The sequence below is a fragment of the Talpa europaea genome (assembly GCF_964194135.1).
Source record: "Talpa europaea genome assembly, chromosome: 8".
Classification (NCBI taxonomy): domain Eukaryota; kingdom Metazoa; phylum Chordata; class Mammalia; order Eulipotyphla; family Talpidae; genus Talpa; species Talpa europaea.
The window spans coordinates 61,173,842-61,181,356 of NC_140075.1; the positions used below are offsets into that span (position 1 = coordinate 61,173,842).

A 7,515-nucleotide genomic window follows, 5' to 3' on the forward strand; every position below is an offset into this window, starting at 1 on the left:
AAAATTGAGGGGAAAAATCCCCTTTACAATTGCATCCAAAAGAATAAAATACTTAGAAATAAATTAAAACAAAGAAATTAAATGAATGACCCTGAGAACTGAAAGACATTGATGAAAACATGAAGAAAACACAGAAGCTATTCCAGTTCATGGACTAGAACAATTAAATTGTTAAATTATTAATATTGAGTGTCCATACTACTCAATGTAATAACAGATCCAATGAAATTCCTATCAAAATTCCAAAGGCAATATTCACAGAAATAGACTATACAATCATGCAATTTGTATGGAAAAAAAGAACACCCCATAGTCAAAGAATCCCAAGAACAAAGAGCAAAGTTTTAGTCATCACACTTCCTTGATATCAAACTACATTACAAACCTATATGAGTCAAAACATATTTTGGTGAGACAAACAAATAGGTAACTGGAATATAATAGCTCAGAAATAAACCCACACAAATATGGTCAATTAATTTATGTCATATGACTCAAGAATATAGAGTGGGGAGTTAGCCTCCTTAATAAATGCATAAGAAAGAAACCAGACTGCCATTTTACTTAATACACAAAAATCTTGTTGGAATGAAGTAAAGACTTGACCACAACTGAAATATAAGATTGACAACTGAACATAAAACTTGGATGTAAGATTGAATCCATACTCCTAAAGAAAATATAGTGGGTAAGCTCTTTTAACACTGGTCTAGGCAATGTTTTTTTTTTTTTTATTTAACACTAAAAGCAAGCAACAAAATCAAAATTAAAAAGTAGAGTAAGTCAAATTTAGAAACTTCTGTACAATGAAAAAAGCCATCAACAAAAGGAAAAAGCAACCCACAGAAAGGCAAAAAATATTTGGAATCATATATCTAGTAAGGGGCTAATAGCCGAGATGCATAAAGGACTCACACAACTCAATAGATTAAAAAAACAAATAAATAAACCAATTGAAAATGCGCAGAAGGTCAGAACACTTTTCCAAAGAAGACATACAAAGTCCAGTAGGTTCATGAAAAATTACTCAACATCATGAACCATTGTCAGGGAAATGCATATCAAACGACAATGGGCTACCACATCACATCCATTGGAATGCTATTATCAAAAACTCAGCCATTACAATTGTTGGTGAGGAAATGCAGAAACGGCAACCATTGTGCTTGGTGTTTGGGATATAATGTGAGCCACTATGGAATCAGTGTGGAGTTCCCGCAACAAAATCAAATAAAAAACTGCCATGTGATTCATCAATTACACTCTGAGTATATATCTGAATTAAACAAAGCTAGTATTTAAAAAAAAAATTATGCACCTCCATGTCACTGAAGCTTTATTTACCCTGTTTTAGACATGGAAACAACCTGAGTGTCTATTAATGGACAGGTGACAAGTGAGATAGGAGATACACCTACACACACACACACACACACACACACACACAGAAGAATATTATTCAGCCATAAAAAGGAAATCCTACCATTTGTGATATGCTTTGACTTGAAGGCACTGAGTTAAGTAAAATAAGTTAGAGAAGAAAGACAAACGCTGTATGTTCTCACATATATGGTGTTCATACTCAGGGACACAAAGAAAAAAAATGTGGTTGCTAGAGGTGGGCAGAGGGTCTTTCAGTATAGGTAAAAAGGGTGAGGGTGATCAAAAGGTAAAAACTTCCAGTTATAAATCCTAGGATGTAATGTATAACATAGTGAGTTTGGAGAACTTTAAAACTATATATATGTAAGAAATTTGAAAGTGTGTGTGTGTGTGTGTATAAAACTGCAGTTGCTTTCTTCAGGGTGCAATATACAGTGTTAAAATAGAATACTGCTCATGTTAGACTGCATGGTAGGCATAAGAGAACAGCTATAATCAAAGATATAAATGCAATCTACTTGTGTAGGCAACAGTATGGAGTACACAGACTCTTGTCAGAGTCTAATAAATAAAACTCACTGTCAGATTTCAAAATATGTGTTATTTCCATTATAATTTTATAAACACGTAAATAGGTTTGGAAAGTCAGAAAACTGATCTTCCATCATTTGAGTTTTGAATTTGAAGCCACTATAGAACCAAGCAGAGCTTTAGAACCAAATAAGGAAGAAGAGATGCACTAATTGTTTTAAGCATTAATAGTATACCCTTTACTGAGAAAGTCACACTCTATGATTTAAAAAAAATTAATTAAATTCTGGATGGACAAAAACAGTTGCAAGGTAAATGAATAATCATTAAGTACATACAAAGAGGGGGAAAGCCATAATGCCGTCCATTTGCACAATGTTCAATATTGTCCATTGACTCAATCTTAATTCCTCCTTCAGTTCATATCTATAATATAAATTGATATTTTTGTGCCACTTTTCAACTTCCCTCACTCAATTACCCAGAAAAGACAAGTAGAAAAGCAAAGTTTGGGGTAGTCAGACTCTTTTTTCATCTGTGCATAATCGGGTGGGCAATGCAACATGAGAAACCCTATTTCCTGTGTGGGGAGCAGCATCAGGCCCAGGAACTGCATAAACGCCCTTCCAAGCTCTCAGAGACACAGAGCTCCCTGCTGGAGGCACAACTGCACACACGTGTCAGGGCACACATGCCCCATGGTGCCCTCCAGTCTGCTGTGGGCCCTGGTGGCCTTCACCTGCTCTGGTAGGCCTGGGGCCAGGCGGGGGTGGGGAGGATGGAAGGACAGCACCGGGCACAGGGTGTTTGTGTGGATGAGGGGGAGGGTGGACTGGGGAAAAGCCAGCATGGGATGATTTCAATGTAGTTAATTATTAACAATTAAGAATTAGTTCATTCTTATAATACTTAATTCAGCACATCAGCTCAGGTTTCTGACTTTCCCCCACAGGATCCAGTGTGGCCCAGAAAGTTACTCAAGACCAGCCAGATATATCAGCACAAGAAGAGTCGGCAGCCACCTTCAACTGTCAGTATGAAACAACTTGGAGTAACTACTATCTTTTCTGGTACAAGCAGCTTCCTGATGGAAAGATCACTTACATTATTCATCAGTATTCTTCTGATAAAAATGCAGTAAAGGGTCGCTATTTCATAAACTTCGTGAAAGCAGACAGATCCATCTCCCTCACCATTTCACCCTTGCAACTGGAAGATTCAGCCAAGTATTTCTGTGCTCTCAGTGATGCACTGTGTTTGAAGTGATAGGAAAAGCTGAACAAAAACCCCAGAGCTCAATAAGAGCAAGAGCCATGCTCAGGAGCAAAGCTGAAATCACACCTGCATGTCTCAGACAGCAGTGGCAGAGACTGTGGCTGCTTCTTCTGTGTTCTGGATCAAAGGATTGAATTCTATGGAAAACCTCCTTCTATGTCATTAGGAAATAGGTGCCCAGAGTAACTTTCCTTTAATATATCTTCAGTCATGGATTTTGACATAGTCAGTTATTCCTAACATGTCCATGGCTGCCTAATGTAGAAAAAACTTACCCCATAATTATTTCAAGTGTCATCTGCATTTGGAGATGTTCACATCACAAACTGGGTGTGGTCAACTGGAATCATCATGAAAATCATTTTGTGAGCCCTGTCCTCTTATGCTTTGAATCAATTGAGGTATAATCAGAGAACACTCCACCATGAGTGCTGTAGAATAAGAGATGAAACACAAGTATTAGACCTCATGTAATTGAAGGAACTGGTGAGGCATCTGAACAAAAATGTTGTGTTTGTATTGTCTTTAGAGACTGAATTCACTATGAATTAGTTAGAGTAACATTTATGGAAAGTTGGATATCATCAAAAGCATGGACAAATTTACCTGTATATATTAGTACCCATGAGGACAATTGGAATGCAGAAAGTCAAACTACAAATTACTTACTCTCACCTCCTCAATCTCATGGGCTGGGCACCTTTGGGGGAAGTGGGTATCACTTGCATCCTGCTACATGCAGACCTGACCCAAGGCAGAGAGAAACTGAGAGAGGAGACCTGAGTGGGGAGGGGCTGTGGGTCAGCAATAAGATGAAGGGCAGAGCAGGAGCAACTCATGTGAGTTGCCACCATGCCTGGAGCCTGCACCAACTTGCAGAAAACAAAAACATGGCTGTTGCATCACAACTGCCTTCCAGATCTTGCACAAATCTCTGTGTGGCCAACCCTAACTCAACATAGTACTAGGGAGAAAATTCTGGGAAATGAATTGCCAGAAAGTCAAGTTGAGATAATGCAAAGGTACTATAGTGCCCTACATAAACATGACAACCCTCCCCCCAATAGAGGATGAAGTACATTTATCCATCTTTGGGCAAATTTCATAGCTCTTCTTGCTGAGTGACATTCTCCTATTGATGCCTGTAGTTTAACATTATGTTGACTTTATGATTAACCAAAAAATCAACAAATATAAACATTTCATTAGCAAATTTGAGATACTGCTATTTGCACATGGAAAATGGGAGGAAAGTGATTAATACACATATAAGTATATTTATATAAAAAAAGAGTATCCTAACTATTTCTGAAAATTGTCATGTGGTGAGTCTGTCTTTTATAACTCCCTCTTCCATAACCTGTAGTATAATCTAATGCCCATAGAAGCACCACTCACTGCTATGCCCGACTTTTATATAAAATGATTCCTTATTCAGGGGCAATGCTACATGGAATGCTATAAAACTGAATAAGGAATAACTCCACCCATGTGGTTGTGATAAAATAACAGGCATGATGGCAAATGCATCTTCAAGTGTGTATTTAAGTGGGGGTAAGCATTTCAATATCCAAAGAAAATTGATACATTGTGTTTTAGGAAAAATAATAAAAATTGACACCTGACTTTTCATTGGAAGTAACAGAAAGGGAAACCATCACCAGGGAAAATCATTTTTAAGGTGCTCAAATAAAGCAATCAAAATTTCAAACTAGCTCCCCATTAACATGAAGGTAAAACTTTCATTTTTATTTTTTGTTAAAATTCAAAATTCACTGCTAAGAATGTGCAAAGTCCATGCACAGACTGTTAAAACTAAACTTATAGTGCATATTTCCAGAAAAGGACTCATAAGAATATGTAAAATGATCATATAAATTAATAAGAAAAGGCAACAATGAAAATGGCTAAATCTTGAACAATCATTACAGAAATGTGATATCTCATAACAAATAAAAATAGGAAAAAAGCACTTCATCATATTGCCTTTACAGAAATGAATATAAAAGCCCACTTCAGAGCGCCATCTTCGTCCTCTCAGTACCCTGAGTGTGTTAATGCAGTCATGAGAAAATGACCCCTGAGGGTAGTTGAGGTGGTTTCCCCCAATACTGGTGTTGGCAGTGATGTGGTTTGGGTTTGATGCCAATAGCACAGCAACAAAAGCAAAGGTAAAAAGTGAGATTAAGTTAAACTAAAAAGCTTTTGTATAACAAAAGAAACATTACAAAATGAAAAGGCAAACTAAAGAATGACCCAAATATTTGCAAATCATATATTTGTTAAGGGTAAAATATTCAATATACATAAAGGTCACACAATTCAATAGAAAAAGATAATCCAATAAAAATGGGCAGAAAGCAAAACAATTTTCCAAGGAAGACAGTAAGGCTGATAGGTATGTGCAAAAGATTCACCATCACCAACCCCCAAGGAAATGCCTATCAAAACCACAATGAGCTATCACCTCACAGTTGTTGGAATGCATATTAAAACCAGAAATTATAAGTATTATACTATAAGAAATTTTAAATATTTTCATCGTTCAAACAGCACAAAGTTTTGTTTTCATGGTAACTACAATAAAAGTTGTAGAATCAAACCACACACTATTTATCATGGCAACAACATGGTTGAATATTTGATTTCAGAGTAATTATAGTGACTTTGTTCTGAAAACTTCTAATAAATTAATCATAGAGTTTCATCATGAATATAACTTTATATGATTATAACTTTACTGGTATTAACAATCATTAACAATCAGTATTCCAATACATCACTGGAGATTACAGAAGAATATTTAGATTTCCTCTGTTTGAGCATTGCTTGCAATTGTAGTTACCAGTTCCCATGGTCTAGTGGCTAAGTAGGAAAGAAAGGGAGGAGGTGACTTCTGGTTTGTCTTTTATGTGGAGGCAAAGAATCAGTGAGCATATTTCACCTTAGAATCAGCTTGGAAGCAAAAGAACAATCAAAACATGGATGAATATTTATCATCACAGAGAAATTTGTTTCAGATATGCCCTCTTATCTTCTCTCATATTAACATACTAAATTTGGAAATTTTAAGTAATCAATCTCCTTTTCATATTTCCTTCAACATCAGGCTTTATGCCTGTACTTTACCATAAATAATAATTTATCATTCAATCATAAAGAAAAGCAAAACATTGGCTAAGAAATTCCAAATCACCCAAATGGGGTAAACCCGACTCTTTTCCAATCTTTGCATAACCAGGTGGGCAATGCAACATGAGAAACCCTATTTCCTGTGTGGGAAACCCCCAGGAACTACATAAACACCCTTCCAGGCTCTCAGAGACACTGAGCTCTCAGCTGCAGGCACAACTGCACACACGTGTCAGGGCACGCACGCCCCATGGCGCCCTCCAGCCTGCTGTGGGCCCTGGTGGCCTTCACCTGCTCTGGTAGGCCCGGGACCAGGCAGGGCTGGGAGGATGGAAGGACAGCACTGGGCACAGGGTGCTTGCACAGATAGATGAGGGGGAAGGAGGCCTGGGGAAAAGCAAGTATATGATGATTTCTACATGCTTTATGTTTGGGCATAAAATTAGTCTAATTCTTAAAATACCTTCTTCACTGCCCCACAGGAACCACTGTTTCCCAGAAAGTTATTCAAGACCAGCCAGTTATAGCCAAACGAGAGGGGTTGGAAGTCACCCTGAAGTGTCAGTATCAAACAACTCTTAGTAGCTTCTATCTTTATTGGTACAAGCAGCTTCCTGATGGAAAGATGACTTTCCTTATTTATCAGTATTCTTATGACAACAATGCAGTAAAAGGTCGCTATTCTATAAACTTTCAAAAAGCATTCAAATCCATCTCCCTCACCATTTCACCCTTGCAACTGGAAGATTCAGCCAAGTATTTCTGTGCTCTTCGAGAGCCCACTATGTTTAAGGCGATAGTAAAAACTGGACAAAAACCCCAGAGCTGAAGAAGGGTAAGACCTCTCAGGAGCCAAGCTGAAATGACACCTGCACATCCCAGACAGGTGATGGCAGTGACTGTGGTTGCTTCTTCTGTGGTCTGGATCAGGTGGGGGACACTTCTGCGTAAAACCTCCTTCTATGCCATCAGGAAACAGGTGTCCAGATAATTTTCTTCTTATACATTCTCCGTCTTGACTTTTTAACTTAAAGTCAATCATACAGAACTTGTGTAATGTTGCTTAATATTGGGAAACTTCCCCATACTCATTTCAAGTGCAGCTGCACTTAAAGATGCTCACATCAAAAACAGGTTCCAGTCATCTGGACCATCATGAAAATCATCTTTATTCCTTCCCTCTTAGGCTGATTA

At 37.6% G+C, this 7,515-nt stretch overlaps 1 gene segment (V, D, J or C); it reads left to right on the forward strand.

Annotated features, from left to right (window-relative positions):
- The first annotated feature begins 6,571 nt into the window (after positions 1–6,571).
- Positions 6,572–7,150, forward strand: LOC311175346 (T cell receptor delta variable 1-like). The segment is given in 2 exons: positions 6,572–6,620; positions 6,804–7,150.
- The last annotated feature ends 365 nt before the right edge of the window (positions 7,151–7,515 follow it).